Source organism: Rhinolophus hipposideros (assembly GCF_964194185.1).
Source record: "Rhinolophus hipposideros genome assembly, chromosome: 7".
NCBI lineage: Eukaryota > Metazoa > Chordata > Mammalia > Chiroptera > Rhinolophidae > Rhinolophus > Rhinolophus hipposideros.
The window spans coordinates 43,353,150-43,373,866 of NC_138053.1; positions in this window are offsets into that span (position 1 = coordinate 43,353,150).

A 20,717-nucleotide genomic window follows, 5' to 3' on the forward strand; every position below is an offset into this window, starting at 1 on the left:
TTAATTGTGATCGAATCTATAATCCTTTCAGTTCATCCCATAAATAATAACAGTCTGAATTCTATTGAGTCACATGGCCTCTTTTGCACAAACCTATAGAAGAGAGTCCTTAAAATTGAATAGATGGAATTGAATGGACCTGGGAAGTGGGAACTGGAATTTGATGGACAGCCTTTCACCTCTAGGTTATTGGTTTGTATCTGACCCAGGTGATGAAAAGTCGTTGTTCTACAATGGCTGTTTAGTAGTTTTCTGTGTAATGAGCTGTTGGCTGCAGTCCATTCCTCAGTGGACAGGTGTCTGCTCGTTTTCCCAAATCACCATTCCACTTGTCAGTCACATTTGAGGTCAAGGGCTAAGTAGGAACTGGGGCCAAAATACTTTCTCACTGTGAGGAGTACAGGCCTTCCTTTGTTGGTTAACTGGGTTGAAAAAACAAAAACAGCCATAGCCACTGTTCATGCTCTGCCTATTTTCTATGTAAGAAGATTTTATTGTTTAGGACTTCCATCACAATGAAAAATTATTAGGTCCTCAAATGTATATGTTTTTATTGCTGCATATCATGAAAAGACATGCCTAAATACACTCCCAGACTCAGGGACAAATAAAATTTAAATTTGTTTGTAACTGCAGCAGGAATATATCGTGCATTTGCATCTTTTAAAAATTTTATTATTTTACCTTTTATTTATTTATTTAGACATTCAATATTATTTTGTGTTAATTTCAGGTGTACAGCATAGTGTTTAGATATTTATATAATTTAAGACGTGATGCCCCTGACTAGTCTAGTAGCCATCTGGCTCTATGCATAGTTATTACCATATTACTGACTGTATTCTCTATGCCTTACTTAACATCCTCATGAGTATTTTTTAAAAATTATTAAAATATAGCTAACATACAACATTATATTAGTTTCAGGTGTACATCATAGTTTTTATCAATGTGCACCTGGCATTATACAGAGTGATTACCATATTATTGATCATATTTCCTAAGCTAAAGAAGTGATCACTGCAAGTCCAGTATCCATCTGACACAGTACCACGCTATCACTGTATTATTGACTATATTTCCTATGCTGTACATTACATCCCCAAGAATTATTTGTTTTATACCTGGACCTTTGAACCTCTTACTCCCCTTTATCTCTTCCCCTTTTAATTTTTCAATTACAGTAGACATTCAATATTATTTTATATTACAGGTGTACAGCATAGAGGTTAGACATTTATATAATTTAAGAAGTGATCCCCCTGATTAGTACCCACCTGGCACTATACATAGCAATTACAATATTATTGATTATATTTCTTATGCTTTACATACCCATGACTCTTTTCTAACTACCAATTTGTATTTCTTTATCCCTTTACCGTTTTCACCCTGCACCCAACCCCCCTCCCATCTATCACCCAATAGATCTAGTACCCATCTGACACCATACATAGTTATTACAATGTTATTGATTACGTTCCTTATGCTATGCTCTACAACCCCATGGCTATTGTGTAACAACCAATTTGTACTTCTTGATCCCTTCCCCTTTTTCACCCACCTCCAAACCCCCATCCATCTGGCAACTATCAAAATGTTCTCTGTATCTATGAGTTTGTTTGTGTGTCATTTGTTTATTTTCTTCTTCAAATTCCACTTATAAGTGAAATCATATAGCATTTGTCTTTCTCTATTTGACTTATTATACTCAGCACAATATCCTCGATGTCCATCCATGTTGTCGTAGATGGCAAGATTTCATTCTTCTATATGACTGAGTAATAGTCCATTGCATATATGGAAAACCTCTTCTTTATTCATTCATCCATTCAGAGACACCAAGGTTGGCTTCATATCTTGGGTATCGTAAATAATGCTGCAACGAACAGTGGCTGTGGATACACATGTCCCCTTGAAGTAGCTTTTGGGTTTCTTTGGATAAACACCCAGAAGTGGGATTACTAGGTTCACCTTTTTCTCTTGTTATAGTCTTTGTTTTAAAGTCTATTTTGTCAGGTACAAGTATTGCTACCCAAACTTTTCTGTTTGTTTCCATTTTCATGAAATATTTTTTTCCATCCCTTTACTTTCAGTTTGTGTGTATATTCCAATCTGAAGTAAGTCTCTTGTAGGCAGCATATGTAAGGGTCTTGTTTTCTTATCCATTCAGTACCCTCATCTTTTGATTGAAGCATTTAATCCATTTATATTGAAAGTAATTGTTGATAGGTATGTAGTTACTGACATTTTATTATTCATGTTTTTGATTAGTTTTTTTCCCCTTAAAGATGTCCCTCTAACATTCCTTGTAATATTGGTTTGGCAATGATGAACTCCTGTAGTTTTTCTTGTCTGGGAAGCTCTTTATCCATGGATTCTAAATAATAGCTTTTTTGCGTAGAGTATTCTGAGTTGCATGTCCTTGCTTTTCATTGCTTTGAATATTTTGTGCCAATCCCTTCTGACCTGCAGTTTCTGTTGAGAAATCAGCTAACAGTCTTATGGGAGCTCCCTTGTAGGAGCTTTTCCCTTGCTGCTTTTAAGATACTCTCTTTGTCTTTAAACTTTGGCATTTTAATTATGATGTGCCTTAGTGTGGGTCTGTTGGGTTCATCTTGTTTGGGACTCTCTGTGCTTCCTGAGCTTGTATTCCTATTTTCTTCCCCAGGTTAGGAAAGTTTTCAATCTTTATTTCTTCAAATAGGTTTTCTTCTTTTTTTTTTTGTAGTTTTATTTTATTTTATTTTATTTTATTTTATTTTATTTTATTTTTACATCCCTCACACCGTGAACCCCCCTCCCCCCATCCACAACCACCCCGACCTCATACCGAGCCATCACATTATACACATAAAATTATAGTTGGCATTCATTAATGTCCAGCCTCTGGTGTACAATGCCATGACCAGGCATCCACAGCATCCCTGAGGTGGTCTCCCAAACAGGACACATGTCCATCGGACACCCAACAAAATTCCCAAACACTATTGAATAAGTTCCCCAAAGTAATTCTCAAAAAACCCTGAGGCCATCCTGTGGTCACCAGCCGTCCCCCAATCCCTTCACCCTTCCCCCCATCCTCAACTCCTCCCCCCGCCCATCTAACAACTCTCAGTTTTTTGTGTCCCCAAAACTGTTTCTGATTAGTTCATACACATATTCTTTTCTTTAGATTCTGCATATAAGTGAGATCATATGGTACTTGTCTTTCTCTTTCTGACTTATTTCACTTAACATAATGTTCTCTAGATCCATCCATGTTTTTGCAAATGATAAGATTTCTTTTTTCTTTATGGCTGCGTAATATTCCATTGTATAAATGTACCACAGCTTCTTAATCCAGTCATCGACCGATGGAGATCCAAAACTCCAATTCAAAAATCTGTATGCACTCCTATGTTTATTGCAGCACTTTACACAATAGCCAAGATATGGAAACAATCAAATAGGTTTTCAATTCCTTGGTCTCTTCTCCTTCTGGTACCTCTATGATGTGAATGTTGGTATGCTTGATGTTGTCCCAGATGCCCCTTACACTCTCCTCAGTTTTTTGTATTCGTTTTTCTTTTTTGCTGTTCTGATTGGGTGTTTTCTGCAATGTTTGTTATCTTCTAAATCACTGATTCAGTCTTCTGCTTCACCTAATCTATTGTTGATTTCCTGTAATGTATTGTTCATTTTCATTATTGTATTCTTTATTTCTGACTGGTTTTTTTATATGTTTTCTATCTCCATTTTTATGTTTCCTATCTCTTTGTTGAAGTTCTCCCTGAGATTATTGAGCATCCTTATAACCAGTGTTTGGAACTCTGTGTCAGTTCTTTTTCTGGAGTTTCGTTCTGTTCTTTTGTGTGGGACATGTTTCTTTGCCTCCCCATTTTGGCTGCCTCCCTGTGTTTGTTTCCATGTATTAGGTAGGGCTGCTATGCCTTCCAGTCTTAGTAGAGTGACCTATGTAGTAGGTGTCCTGTGGGGCCTAGTGGTGTAGTCTCTCTGGTTGCCAAAGCCAAGTCCTCCAGGTGTCCCTTGTATGGATTGTGTGTGCACTCCTGTTGCAGTTGAGCCTTGGTTGCTGTTTGCACATGAATGAGAGGGATTGACCCTAACCTAGGCTGACTGATTGTGAGGACTGGCCCTGACTACAGTGGAGGAGCTATGGTGCAAAGGCTGACTCTACAGAGTAGGATTTGTTTTAGCAGGGCTCTGGTGCCTGCCCAATCTGCCCTTTGAGTGTGTCATCCTTGGAGATAGCTGGGTGATACTCCAGCTCAGTTGGAAGCTAGTCACTGGGTGTGCCAGCCCGAGGGCCTCCTCGGAGGGAACGCTCTTTAGGCCAAGTTCAGATTAGTCTAGTACCCATCTGACACCATACAAAATTATTACAATATTATTGTCTATATTTTCTATGCTGTATTTTACATCTCCATGACTATTTTTATATCTGGCAATTTGTAAATCTTAATCCCTTCCTCCTTTTCACCTATTCCCCAAGCCCTCCTCCCATCTGGCAACCATCAAAATGTTCTCTGTATCTATGAGTTTGTTTCTGTTTTGTTTGTTCATTTATTTTGTTTTCTAGATTCCACATATAAGTGAAATCATATGGTATTTGTCTTTCTCTGTCTGAGTCATTTCACTTAGCATAATACTCTAGGGCCATCCATGTTGTTGCGAATGGCAGGATTTCACCCTTTTAATGACTGGGTAATATTCCATTGAATATACGTATTATATCTTCTTTATTCTTGTCTATCTATGGACACTTAGGTTGCAATTTTATCTGGGCTATTGTAAATAATGCTTCAATGAACACAGGGGTGCATATATCTTTTTGAATTAGTGTTTTGGATTCCTTTGGATGAATACTCCAAACAGGGATTGCTGGATCATATGGTAGTTCTATTCTTAATTTTTGGGGGAGCCTCCATACTGTTTTCTATGGTGCCTGCACCAATTTGCAATCCCACCTGTTGTGCACAGTTTCCTTTTTCTCCTCCTTGCCAACACTTGTTTTTTGTTGATTTATTGATGATAGCCATTCTGACAGATGTGAGGTGATATCTCATTGTGGTTTTAATTTGCATTCCCCTGATGATTAGTAATGTTGAACATTTTTTTATATGTCTGTTGGCCATCTGCATGTCCTGAAATGTCTACTTAGGTCTTCGACCCATTTTTACATCAGGTTGTTTTTCTTTTTGGTGTTAAGTTGTGTGAGTTTCTTATATATTTTGGACATTAACCTCTCATAGGATGTCTCATTGGTGAATATCTTCTCCCATTCAGTAGGTTTTCTTTTTATGTTTTTGATGGTCTCCTTCACTGTGCAAAAGCTTTTTATTTGATGTAATCCCATTTGCTTATTTTTTCTTTTCCAAGTTATAATTAAGATTTGTTTTCTTTACCCGAGGAGACATATCAAAAAAAAAAAAAATACTAACAGCGATCTCAAAGAGTTTACGGCCTATGATTTTTTCTAGGAGTTTTATGGTTTTGGGTTTTATGTTTAAGTCTTTAATCTATTTTGAGTTTATTCTTGTATATGGTGTAAGAAAATGGTCCAGTTTCACTTTTTTCATGTATCTGTTAAGTTTCCCCAACCCATTTATTGAAGAAATTGTCTTTACCCCATTGTATATTCTTGCCTCTTTTATAATAGATTAGTTGACCACATATATGTGAGTTCATTTCTGGGCTCTCTATTCCATTTCTTTGATGTTTTTGTCTATTTTTATGCCAATTCCATACTGTTTTGATTAGTATAGCCTTGTAATATCGTTTGATAGCAGATAGTTTGATACCTCAAACTTTATTCTTCTTTCTCAATATTACTTTGGCTATTGCAGCTCTTTTCTAAATCTTTATTGACAAAAATAGGAGGCAGAATTCCCATGAGATCATCTGTAGATAAACATCAATTGGTATTTTTCTGTGCCTTCATGATATAGTAAATAATTTACAAATTTAAAGGATAAAGATTAGACTTGAACACTGGCAATACCTAAATAGTTAATTTTCTTTCTTTAGAAAACATGCTTTATTAATTTTGATAACTACTTAACTTTTTGAAACATTAACAATACCATAAATATTTATTGAATGTCAGTTAGGTGAGAAGCAGTGAAGGTCAAGATTCTTAGAAAAATTATGTTTTATTGCAAATTAGAAATAGTGCAGGTAATCAAAACTGTTTGTATTATATTCTCCTTCTCTACTGATGTTTTTAAGAATAGAATGAACTCCCCCTGTGTGTGGGGGGAGATTTCTTGAAGCAAGAGATAGATTATTTTATAGTGATTCCTACTGGACTTGAGGGCTTGTAAAACCCTGACACATCTAAGAATATTATTATGTCATCATGTTTAACTTCTTTATTCTTATTGCATTTGTCTTTATTCAGTCTGATCAGTCAGAATCTGCCTGACTTGGAAGGGTTAATTCTTAGTGCTTTTCTGATACTTGTTAAATGATGCTTACTGTGGTTAACACAGCTTCAGGCCCACAATGTAGAAAACTTGTGACAGAGTGTGGTAAGAGGATGCTGCCCAGATTTCTAGTGCCCATGTCCAATACCAGATCCTCTACCTGAAGAGATTGATGTTAAGAAATACAAGCAAGATGAGTCCATGTTCCTTCAGTTTTACTTAAAAATCATGCTGGATTGCGGTTGTATTCAGTAAATGTGCGTGAAGTGAAAATTTGGGGGAGAGGCCCTTGTGGCAGCCTCCCTTCAGAGTAAGTGATGCTTATTAAGGACATGTGGGTGCTGCAGTGAGGAGGACCTGTTTCGGAGCCTATCCCATTGTTATAGGTGTGGCACGTGTGCATACGTGGGCGTATGTGTGGTGTTTTAAACACAACTGTATTCAGTTAATCACATTGGAAGGAAACAGTCTTGTGGTGGCATTAGTAGGAGGTTTGCAGCAAATTATTCAGTCTGCCAATTATTGCAAATTAGGACTTTATTTAGGAAAGGATATCAATTTAAGAGTAGGTAGAACACATTTACTATAGTTAATTCAGACTCCCTTTGAATGGAGTACATTTTCCTAGAAGCAGCCATAGAGATAAATGCATCACATGACCCTCAGAACCAAACAGCTGAATGAAGATATTGGAGGACTAGAGCTATTCATTTCCATTTACAGAATCCAAATTGCTGAAAAGTCATGGGAAGTCAGGAAAGAGACTTGTTTTTTAAAATGCTCCCAGGCATTTGTCTGCCTGCGTTATCCAATGCAGTATCTCATTCTGCTGCCACCCGGAGTCCCATTCACTGGTTTGTTTAACCTCAAAGTGGGAAAGTAACTAACACAAATACATTCATTGTCCATGCTCTAATAGAATTAAGATTCCCAATACACTGCCTGCATTTGAATGAGGTTTGTTACATACTAGCTTTTATGGTCACACCCTTTTCCCTTGATGATTCTTAAGAATGGCAGAAGCAAGAGAGCAGAAATTTTGTAGCTCATAAATATGAAGCACACTGTGTTTAAATAATGCCAGGGTGGTAATACAAATGGACCAATGCCAGCAAGCTCCAAGTTAAAGCTAACAATTCATCCTTACACCACTATGAATAAGATGGAAGGAGAAAGGGGCACTGTGTTCATTATAGTTGTGCTGCCAGCAAACTGGGATAGCTCTGTCTAATGGGCCAGCGTGGCACAGAGTTTTGAATTGCACACTATTTACCCAGAAGACAGGAAATGGATCTATTCTGCTTCAAAAGGGCCAACTCAGTATTGGGGTACATAATATTGTTTATTTCACACTGCACATTATCAACTTGAATGATTGTAAGCATTTGGAATAAACCTATATCTAGTATCCTGCCAATCAGTGGCAGAGACCAGTACAGGGCATTGGAAAACAGGCTGTCATTCTGTGATTGTGTGGGCAGAACCAGTGAAGGTTTTCATCAGCTATTCTTTCTACACTGCTGCCGCCTTCTATTTCCTCTGCCTGCAATAACAGCAAGAACCTAAGCATAATCTTGTAAATATTTGTAGTGAGGTGTATCAGAACACCAGGATCTCTGTACTTCAGAGATGGACTCGGTGCTCTGAAACAAAAAGCTACATTTTGATGGCTTTTTAATTAAAAAAAAAATTTTATCTTGCTATCCTGGAGTTTTCTGTTTGGTTATTTGGTGACTTAAGGATCTGATGTTTGCTCCGTCTTTGCCAATGTGAAACTAGCAGTGTACTTTTGGTGGTTAGCATGAATTATATTTGTGGTTGTGGAGAACCAAATGTTTGCCTTTTTTTAAGGCTATGGTGAGAGGAAGATAAACTTCTTTTTTTTTTTTTAATCTTTTTTTATTTTTTAAGATTTTTTATTGGGGAAGGGGAATGGGACTTTATTGGGGAACAGTGTGTACTTCCAGGACTTTTTTCTAAGTCAAGTTGTTGCCTTTCAATCTTAGTTGTGGAGGGCGCAGCTGAGCTCCAGGTCCAGTTGCTGTTGCTCGCCCGCCATCCCTTGTGGGAGTCAAACCGGCAACCTTGTGGTTGAGAGGATGTGCTCCAACCAACTGAGCCATCCGGGAGCCCAGCGGCAGCTCAGCTCAAGGTGCCGTGTTCAATCTTAGTTACAGGGGGCGGAGCCCACCATCCCTTGTGGGACTCACGGGGCAACCTTGTGGTTGAGAGCCCACTGGCCCATGTGGGAATCGAACCGGCAGCCTTCGGATTTAGGAGCATGGATCTCCAACCGCCTGAGCCACCAGGCTAGCCCAAGATAAACTTCTTTTAATTAGCAATTCTTAAAGAAGTAATTTTCTAAAATACAGTTTTTAAAAATAAAATGATAAATTACATGTCATTTTCTGCTTGATAGATGACTGCATTGAATTAACCTTGTTCTTAATATGTGCATTTTGCTTTCATAATCTTTAACTCCATATTTCACATAAACTAAATGTCTTATAACTACAAATTGCATAGCTCTACTTTACCTTCTTTTTATTTCTTTTACAGTAAATTTTAGTGCTGGCGCAGATTTCTCAATGCCCGAGTTAACCCATGATTGTAAGCAATGTGGGAATCACATTAGTTCTTCCAGGTTTCTAGATTATCTTTCAGGCCAATTAAAGCTGAAGGATGCTTAAATCCTTGAGTATCCTCTACCCCAGGCTCACATATGCAAAGGCAGCATACTTAGGGGTACCATGTTAGAGGTATATTCTTTATTTCTACTAGGTTTTAAAATATAATAATAATGATAATGATACTACTATTACTACTAGTAGTAGTACCACTACTAGCTAATAACAGTTTACTCAGTTATCCTTATGTACTGGCCTTCTGCTAATTGCTTTATGTGAATTATTTAATCTTTACAAACAACTCTGTGGAATAGGTACTGTGACTAATCCCATTGCTTCAGTTAGAAATGTTTATAGTGACTGAGAGCTTAACTTATAATGACTTAAAGTCTGTGTTTATCATATTTAAAAAGAAGTTCGGTGGTCAGCATTTATGGATGATTATTCTGTGGCTCAATGATATCAGGGCAGTGTGTCTGGGATTCTGCCGATCTTTCTCTCAGGTTGCAAGATGGTTGCCACAATTTAAGACATCTCCTCTATGCTGAAAGCAAGAAGCTAGAAGAAGGGGTAGAGCCAGCAACCTTGGTCTCTTTTACAGGAAAGCTAATGCTTCACTAGTAACTACCACCAGACTGTTCATTATATCTTAATAGTCAGAAGGACACCATATTCTGTACAGGAGTCTGGGTAAGCAAGTCATCTGCTCTTTCACTTATGAGTAAAGGAGAACGGTATTAGGAATTGCATTGCATTAGTGAGAATAAGTGCTACTTGCACTTAGAGATCAGGAAAGCAAGGCATAGAGGGGCTAAGTGGCTTTTAAAGGAACTGGTAAATGGCAGAGTCAGGGTATGAACTCAGGCTGTTCCAGAGCCCATATTATTTTTCTCCAATTAAAAAGTTATTTTTCAATTATAGTCAACATACAATATTATATTAGTTCAAATGTACAACACAGTGATTAGACATTTATATAACTTATGAAGTGATCACCTCAATAAATCTAGTACCCATATGACACCATACATAGTTATAATATTATTAACTATATTCCCTATGCTGTACTTTACATCCCCATGACTGTTTTTATATCTGGCAATTTGTACTTCTCAATCCCTTCCCCCTTTTTCACCCATTCCCCAACCTTCTACCATCTGGCAACCATCAATTTGTTCCAGAGACCACATTCTTAATCATGAAGCCACATTGCTTTTGTTTTTCTTTAGTTAATTTTTCTCCCTTATAGGGTCTTAGTGACCAGAGAGATGCTTAAATAAAATATTTTTCATCAAATTTGAGTCTTAGGACTGCAAGGCTCTTCCAATATTAGTTTGATTTATATAGCCCTTGTTTGCTACCATATTGCTAAAGGTGGAACTCTGAAGTATATCATCTAACTGTATTTAAACAGATTATCATCTTTTCACTTTCATATGTCATTGAAGAATCTCACCACTTATGGACAAATACTTTTAAGAGATTTAGTTCCTTTTATTTTATTTTTCCTGCAAACTGAGCATGCCCAAGTATGCATTGTAACCTGTAATTAAGAATATAGGACGTCTATTGCCAAGCAATTTTTCCTTCGCACTGCAAACCCAGTAATAGTGTTCTATGGTAACTAATTGTCAGAGATATTAATATATTTTCTCCTAATAAAAAAATAGCATCTGAGTTTCCTCCCAGTTTTAAGGTCCCTTGGTTATAAATTTCTCTGTTAGCTTTGTTATCCGACTAGCAGTTAGTTGTAATCATAAACATCTTGGGGATATCTGCATATCTTGCCAGAATATAAGGAAGATTGAAGGCATACAGGGGTTCATTAACTAAAAATTAAAGTGACAGGGAATGGCTTTTTTCAAATCTCACCGCCACTCTTTTTCCTTGCATTTGCTAGTGAATAGAGCAGGTATAATACCTAGCAATACTACATATATTACACCCTGGTTTTATTTGGTTCCTAATAAAGGTGATGCATTCCAATTCCAAAATGGATGAGACTTACATAAAGTCTAAAAAAAAAACCCAACAACTTTACACCATGAAGGTCCTAGAATATGTAAACATAAAATATGTAATCTATCTTTGATTTGCACCATAATGCTCCTTTGCTTTGAAATCATGGCTGTATTACCAAACTGACAGTTTTAATGGAAAAAGTGGCTTTCAAAAGCTGCTGTTGAAAACACACTGCATAATTCTCTAAGTCGTGAATATTTTACTACCAACATATGCAGGGAGGCAGGGAAAATACACAGGCATTTTATTCCCTGCAAGTTGGAATGGAGGAAATTCACTGGTGTTAAAACTGCATGTTTGTAATATGATGCAAATTCATAAATACCTATGAATGCACACTGCTGTTATTGTCATGTGACAACACTTTGGAGAGCCATTTGGAAGATGAAAAATGGGTATGCTTTCCTGTATAATTTGCTCATTCAGCAAACATCTAAAAAGGGCCCACTATATTTCAGGCACTACGTTAGGCTCAATACAAAGATGAACAGGGAAAACCCCTCGCAATTGCTATAAATGTCTCATGGGGGTGTTTCATACAAAAGGCTCTGGACAAATTTTGCCTAGTCACTTGGGCAATATTAGCACAATACTGCCCATCAAATGCATAGTACCTTGAGTCTGTCGCATCTTGTGGAGGGTGTGTCTGAGCTGGGGCACAGTTGATATAGTCCTGTTTGACTGTGTACTGGGAGATGGGCCCTGTCCTTCTGAGGTAATCACTTTTTATGAAGAGACTGTGAGAGTGGCCCATGGGGGTGAGGGGGTTGTGCTTAGCAGACTGGAACGTAAGTAGTTTTGGCTCAGGTTCCAAGGAGTCTGAACATTGATGCTAGCCTTTTAGGGGAGTGATAAGAAATGCCAGCTTCCTACACCTGGAGATTTGGGACCCCTGGTTCTTTGGGAAGTAAAGTTGGGTTATAGTCTTTCTGAAGAGAAGGATTGGCCCTGCTTCCTGCTAGCTCTGACAGTCTATTAGGATCGACCTTTATTGGATCCTGGATAAAAGAGAGAGGAACAAGAGCTATAAACGACATTTTGAGAATAATTGAGTATATTTGAAAATGGGGCTCTATTTTAGGTGACAATATTCATTTAATTTTAAATTTCTTGAGTGTGATAAATTTTAGAGGAGAATGTTAAGGCACTTAGGGGTAAGATATCATGATGCAGGTAACTTATTTTCAAGATGGTTCATAATACAGGTAACTGATTTTCACATTTCGAAACGTGTGTGCATGTGTGCATGTACTTGTATGGAGTGAGAGAGGCAGAGGGAGAGAGAGACTAAGCAAAAGGTGCAAACTGATAACAATTAGTAAACTTAGGTGAAAGAAATAGGAACATTTACTATACTTTCTTGAAACAGAATTTTAGCTTCGATTATTTTCAAAATAAGAAGAAGCTGGACATGAAAGGGATATAGACATAGAAGTAGGTTGTGGCCTTCACGCCATTTCTCTTGTCTGGCTAACCACTGCTCAGTCAGGAGTCCTTTTCTGGCCTCTCAGACCCAGGGAGGCACCCTTGAAAGTCTCCACAAGCCCTTCACACCCAGGCTGCTAATTGCTTATCACCTTGTCAGCACATCTCTCCAGATTATAAGCTTCTGAGAGTCTCTTTCTGAGGAGACTCTAAAGGTCCCATTTACTATTGTACCCAAAGTTTCTGATGCATAATCATCATTCAATAAATATTTGTTAAGGGAAGGAATTCATGAAACAGAAATAAACTCATAGATACAGAGAATAAACTGATGGTTGCTAGACGGGAGGGGATTTGGGAGGATGGGTGAGAAAGGTGAAGGGATTAGGAAGCACAAATTGGTGGTCACAAAATAGTCATGGGGATGTGAAATACAGTATGGGGAATATAATCAATAATGTTGTAAAATCTATGTATGGTGTCAGATAGGTACTATACTTACTGGGGTGTCACTTCATAAATTATACGAGTATAAATGTCCCACCACTGTGTTGTATACCTGAAGCTAATATAAAATACTATTGGATGTCAACTATAATTAAAAAATATATATACTCATATCATCACGGGATGTAAAGTACTGCATAGGGAATATAGTCAATGGTATTGTAGTATCTTTGTACGGTGTCTGAGGGGTAGTAGACTTGGAGTTATCACTTTGTGGGGTGTGTAAATGTCTAGTCATTATGTTGTTTTGTACACCTGAAGCTACTACTACTACTACTAATAAAGTAATTGAGCAGCTTAGTTTGGCTCACAGTTGTAAAAAACTGAGTTGTGAAATTCAAGTGTGTTTATGAAGTTCAAAAACTCTGATGTATCATTATGTTACATTTATACTATAATGGCTGAGCTAAATGAAAATTTAGTTTTTTGAACAAAGTACATGGTGAAGGTAATTACTACATTTTTAAATTATTCTACTAAAGTAGACATATTGGTCAGGTTCTGATATTTGATGTTTAGAAATACATGTAGAAATAGAGATATACAGTATCATAAAAAACTACAGTGAGTGCTGCTGCCAAGTGCCATCCAACAGAAAGGCGGGGAATCTTCAATTCAGGAAGTGGTGCATCGAGTTTTAGTAACAAGTTTCAATTTGTTCGGTGCAGTCAATTGGGTGTGAGCTATGGCTGAGAAAAGGTGTGTTTTAAAGTGGGCCGTGAATCATGGATCACGAACAATGCATTAACATGAAATGGACAACCGGCTTCATCCTCCATTATGACAATGCTTTGTGTCACACATAGCTCTGGTATACAGCAATTTCTGTCAAATAAAAACATTATGGTGTGTCCTTATCCACTTTATTCACTGGATCTGGCACTGTGCAACTTCTGGCTCTTCCTCAAATTCAAAATGACCATGAAAGGTAAACATTTTGAATCAATTCAGGACATCAAGGCAGCCACAACAGCACAACTAAAGACACTCAAGAAAGAAGACTTCCAGAACAGTTTCAGAAAGTGGCAACAACGATAGGATAAGTGTGTTCGAAGTGAGGAGGAGTATTTTGAGGGGGGTTAATGGCAATGTGTCTTTTACTGCAATAAACTATTTTGGTTTAAACATTCACCATATATTTTGACATCTGGAGAAAAAGATTGCACAGTAGGTTTTGGAAAAAATCTGTCCCCTACTATCTCCCCAACCTCTATCACTACTTTTTTGGGAATGTCTCTTGTTTTGTTATATAATCAATATCAGTACAGCTGGATATTGATTAATTATTAATATTACCAAACTTTTGGTTTTTTTCATCGTGCTATTACTTCCTGCTCTTTCAGTGTCTATTGAATTTTTGACAACAGAGAAGCTGGTAGAAGGAAGAGTGGTATGAACTGAATTATGTTCATAGCAAATTTATATGTTGAAATCCTAACCCTTAGTATCATAGAATGTGATAGTATCTGGAGATAGGGTCTTTAAAGAGGTAATTAAGGTTAAATGAGGTCATAAAGATGGGGCTCTATTACAATATGACTGGTGTCCTTATAAGTAGAAGAAAAAACACCAGGGATGTGCATGCATAGAAGAAAGACTATGTGAGGACACAGTGGGAAGGTGGCCATATGCAAACCAAGGAGAGAGGCCTCAAGAGTAAGTAAACTTGGGACAGCCGGATGGCTCAGTTGCTTAGAGCATAAGCAGTGAACAACAGGGTTGCCAGTTCAATTCTCACGTGGGTCAGTGAGCTGCACCCTCCAAAACTAGATTGAAGACAATGAGGTGACACTGAGCTTCCAGAGGGGTGGCCGGATGGATGGCTCAGTTGGTTAGAGCGCGAACTCTTAACAACAAGCTTGCCAGTTCAATTCCCACATGGGATGGTGGGCTACGGCCCCTGTAACTAAAGATTGAAAACAGCGACTGGACTTGGAACTGAACTGCACCCTCTACAACTAGACTGAAGGACAGCAACTTGGAGTTGATGGGCCCTGGAGAAACACACTGTTCCCTAATGTTCCCCAATAAAAAAAAAGAGAGAGAGAGAGAAAGTAAACTTGCCAACACTCTGATCTTGGCCATTCAGCCTTCCAAACTATGGGAAAATAAATTTTTGTTGTTTAAGCCACCAAGTCTATGCTATTATGGCAGCCATAGCAAACTAATACAACGGGAAAGACTGAAATGAGTTAACATGATTGTTGATATGTAATTTTTTATAAAATCTAGGCTTTGGAATATGTGATTTATGGAATATTTATTCAGTGGTTTGTAGTACTGTTTTATCTGTAGTTTAAAGTCTTATGGTTTACTAGAATCTTGGAAGTGACCTAGCCCCTACCTGTTAAGATGCTTAGATTACACTTTGGCATCCCTGACAAGTGACCATCTAACTTTTTCTGAGACTAGCTCTAACAATGGGGAACTTTTAACTTCCCAAGAAACTGCCATTTTGATGCTATTTATCAGTTGGAAAACATGTTCTTATATTGATTTGGCATCCTTGTGGCATAGACCACTGGTTATCTCATAATATTTGCTTTTCTTATCCTTTTCCAGTGGTAGGACCCTGATTATTGACCAGATTCATGGCTACCTGTTCTAAAGATATATTTCCCAGCTTCCCTTGTAGCTGAGTATAGATATACTACTAAGCTCTGGCTAATGGAATATAAACAGAATTTAACATACATTCCAAAAAATGGAGGGGGATATAAGACTTTCTCAACCCTTCCCTTCTTTTTTCTTCCCTGCTGGCTAGAATGTAGACATGATGGCTCAGAGCTGAGCAACTCAGTATCTTAGACCATGAGGTAGAAGGCAAAAGCCTGGGTCTCTGATTGTGGAATCTTCCAAAGAGCCTGAACTGTTAATTTCCAGATTCTGTTTACTTGAACAAAATTCTCTCTTCTCTAAGATGGTTTATTTTTTTTTAGATTTTGTGTTATTTATAGCTAAACCTACTTCTAATTGTTTAGCTAACTTCTCCAGTTTTCACTCACATATCCTTGATTTACTTTTGTGAATTACATAGTACAGAACAAGTCTAATTCTATTTACACATGAAAACATAATGCTTGAAGATAGTTATCCCATCCTCCCTAAGTCTGTAGACTAAGTATAAGGATTGATTTCACAACTGTTCCTCAAAAGACAAGATTTCAAACTCTCTAACCATCTTGATTACTCTCCTGGGGTCCTGATTTACTCAGATATTCTTTATTTCCATAAATTGAGAGTTAGCTGCATTGTACGTATTTCATAGTACCAGGAATGATACAAGTCAGAAAATAATACCAGTCTTGAGTGTAATAAAAGGGAATATTTGGTAGTGAGTGACCTGAAACTACCTTAGAAATAATTTCCATAACAGAACAGATTTTTCAATTTATTCTTACTCTTTAAATCACAGATCTCAATTGTACTAATAGATGAATCAGTTTGTGTTTCTTATCCAATAATGTGTATCAATATCTGACGATAAAAGTCACCAAAGAGGAGAGAGAATCTTCCATTATTGCTGGGCAGAAGTACGTATGTTAATAGGTAATTTGTTTTTGACAATTCTGCAGCTGGTCTTCCAGTTTACGTGGTGAAAGGTAAGCTGGATGGCCAACTTGAGCAATTTGCTACAATCTGTAATGTGGGAAACATTTTTCAAATGTTGTCTTTTTACTTTTGCATGGATGACTTCTCATAGGCTTGAACAAAAATGCCTTTGTACCGTGCACATCCTGGGTCTGCGTCAGCTGTCCAAGACTATTTACTGAGGACTTAAGTTGTATACATAATGTATTCCATTGGGTTTAAAGAGAGTATAGAATTCTTGCCCTTAAGAAGTTTGTGTGTGATTGTAGTATTTTTGATAATAGTCTAGAGAGGATTTAACAGAAACCCAAAGAATTGAATAATCTCGGTAACATATAAACTATATTAGGACAGGGATCAGGTCTGTTTACTACGATTTTATCCTAGTGCCAAGCACAGTGCCTGTCGCACTTGATGGACTCATGGCATTTTTTTGGTTTTATTTTAGTTTTATTTCTTGTGCTTGAATGGAATAGGGATTTTAAATTACACCTCCTTGATTCAATACAAAGTGCAACAAACACTGGTAAAAATAATAACTGTTTTGATCAGTGTCTATATAATGTAGTGCACAAATGGAGATTCAGCAATATTTAGTTTACCCAACTAACCTGGCAAGCTAGTCCAATTTCCTAATGATATATCTGATAGTCTGAACAGGTATAAATAAACATATATTAAAACTTCATCTGTTTTAGCATAAGTTGGTAACTACAATACTTCCATGGGGATATGAAAGACAGTTTGGGGAACATAATCAATAATGTAAAGATTTTGTAAGGTGTTAGATGGACACATGTCTTATTAGGGAGACCACTTCATGGATGGGGTAGATACTTGACCACCACTGTACACCTGCAGCTGAAGCTGAATAATATTGTATGTCAACTATAATTTTATATATATATATAGTCAATTTTATATAATATACAATATATATATTCAATATATATATATTATATATATTGAATATCAATATTCAATATATATAAATTTTATATATATATATATAGTCACAAGATATGGAGTAAAGCATAGGAAATAGGGTCAATGGAATTGTAATAGATATATACGATGTCAGAGGGGCAATAGATAGGGGGAGGGGGATTATAACTTTGTGAGGGGTGTAAATGTCTATTACATTGTTTTGTACACCTGAAACAAAAGAAATAAATAAAATAAAAATAAGAACTATATAGGTGGATATATAATAAAATAAAGTAGGCCATGAAAAAAAACCTCGTTAAATATACATCAAATATTAAAAGAAAAAAACTTCATCTGTTTTAAAGGCAAAATATGTAATGACATAATAAAAGGTCATGTGTAAGTAGAGAAGAGAATAGACAGCAGGATTAAGCCCAGAAACACTCAAATTTTAGAAGGTGAAGAAAGGAGTTATTAGAAGACTTAAGAGAATTGTGGCAGGATTGCATGACTGCATTAAGGATGAACTGTCTTGAATTTAAGATAAAATGGAAAGTCATTAAAGTACAGTGCTCTTGCCAACCATATTCAGCTGTCCCACTGCAGGTGCAGAAACAGCCTTTGATGTCAAAGTATTATCAATCAGACAAATGATAATCTTTGCATATTAAGTGAGCTGATGTCAGAGACTGTAAATTGCAATCATGCCTACAACAGAGAGTGAGTAGCATTTACTAATTTAAAGTGTCTTTTTTCTTTAGCATTACTATTTGTTTCCACTCATCTTCTGCTCAGGAAAATGGCTTGGATTTCTCACTTTCCCCCCTATTATCTGTTACTATGAAATATGGGGTGTCCTTTTATTTCAGATATAATTATTACTGAAAATTTCAAAAACATGAAAAACTGTAGTTGTAGAAGTGGATATAGACTTAAATGAGATCAATTATGCTTTGTCAAAAGTGGAAAGACATTTGGGAATATCGATAGAAGTGCTGTCCCTTTGTTTGCAATAGTATTGGTATTTTCCATTTGCCACCCTCATACTTCACTTCCCTCGCAACTGATGCATCATCTAATTTTCTCATCTATTCTCTGTGGCCAGGACATTGTCTTCTGTACACTCTATTACTTGGTCCCCTTGTTTTTATTAATAAAATGGGAATTAGTTAATATTAAAAAAAATCTGTTTGAATTTTGTGTCTGTAGAGTCAAAGACATTCTCTAAACTACTTTAGTAGTGACTACTACTAAAATGAATTATGGATTCGTGTTTTTCAATTTTTTGAGATAATTTTAGACTTACGGAAGAGTTATGAAAATAGTATAAAAAGTTTCCTTATTCCCTTCAGCCAGTTTCCCCTAATGTCAAAATCTTCCACACCAGAGCACAACAAGCAAAGTAATGAAGTTAATATTTATATAATAAGAGTATTCACTAAACAAAAGACTGTTTTGATTTTACTAGTTTTTCTATTAGCATCCTTTTTCTTCTAGGATCTAATGCAGGAACCCACATGCAATCTGTGACAGTACTTCAGTCTTTCTTTGAATCTTAATGACCTTGAGACTTCAGAAGGGTACTAGTTATGTATTTTAGAGAATGTCCTATGGTTGTCCTGTTAATGTCCTATTCATGATTATATTGAAATTATGCAAATACTCTGTTTTAGTATTCATCAGTGGATCTCGCCTACAGCAATTAGTACTGTGATATTCTAATAATTATTTTCTATTCCCTCCTCATTCCTTGTACATTTATGAATTGGAAATAAATAAAGAAGTGTTGTTCCTTATGTCCCCTTTGTTTATAAATAAATATTTTTAGGTAAAAAAAATCTTAAATCAGGGGTACTTCTTCTACTCTAGCGATTATAAGCCAATATTATTGTTATATCTTTTGTTGCTCAACTTGATATAGATATGGCCATTTGCGGTACTTTCAGGTTGACTGTTGTATCCTTTCTGTATGCCCCCATCACATTTTCTTTTTCTTTTTTTCTTACTTTTTGGCACCACAAAATGCTCCAGGCTCATCTTGTATTTTACCTCTTCCAGTCTCGGAATCAACAACTTTTCCAAGGAGATTTGCTTCATATTCTTAGAGAATGGTACTTAGAAATCAAGATCTGGATACTAAGTTTGCTAATTCTTACTGGGGTGTCACTGTATCTAGGCTGTCTCAGTTGAACTAGAAAATATATGTAGATATGTTACCTGTGCATGTACACATCTATATTTATTTTTTTATCTCTCTATCTCTATGCTTTTTTAAATGCATGAATTCATACTGAAATGTTGATATTCATCGTATTGATGAGTTCATACTGAAAGTAAACAGAGCTCATTTTAGCCTCCCCCTTTATTTATAGCATCTTTCTCTGACAGTGAAAAACCTAGCTCCTAATGCTACAATACCTTTACTTACTTATTCAATTCTACCATTCATTTAAAGTAGTTTCATGATTACTAATTGATATCCCTGGGAATGGGGGTGGGGGAACTTAGCAACTAAAATACTGAAGTACAATGTTTGTGCACAGTTCTGTCTTTGTCTTACCATCTCTAGTCAAAACAATATTTTTCCAGTTACTTAGGTCAACTCCTTTATTCTCTACCCCCTTCAGTATGGTTATGTGTTATATTATTAGATTAATTTGTCACAATTTGCATTCACTTTTGGTTCCTCTCATGTCTTAGTTGATTTTTAAAAATTACGTACAGTAAAATTCATTTTGTGGTGTACAGTTCTATAAGTTTTGACAAATGAATAGACTTATGTGTATGCCACAACAGTTCTTTATATAATCGTTCTATCACCCCCCCCCAAATTCCCCGTGCTGCTTCTTTGTAGTCAACCTACAAATGTCTGTTTTATAATACTACTAGAAAATTGAATTTTTGAGAGCATCCTTTTCTGCCCCCATTTTTGCATTTTAAATGCTCACAGTGCTAAGTTTACACTCAATGAATACTTGTTGAATAGTCTGTTCTCTAACAGCTAGTATAGAACTGGTACTAAAAAAAATTTGAGTGAATAAATGAATGATTCAGTGGATGTCAGTTCATGTCACCGTGTGTGTGTGTGTGTGTGTGTGTGTGTGTGTGTGTGTGTGTGGCATTTTTGTTTGGAGACTGAATCACTTAATTATCATTGTTAACAAACCACATTAAAACTCTGGCTTAAAAC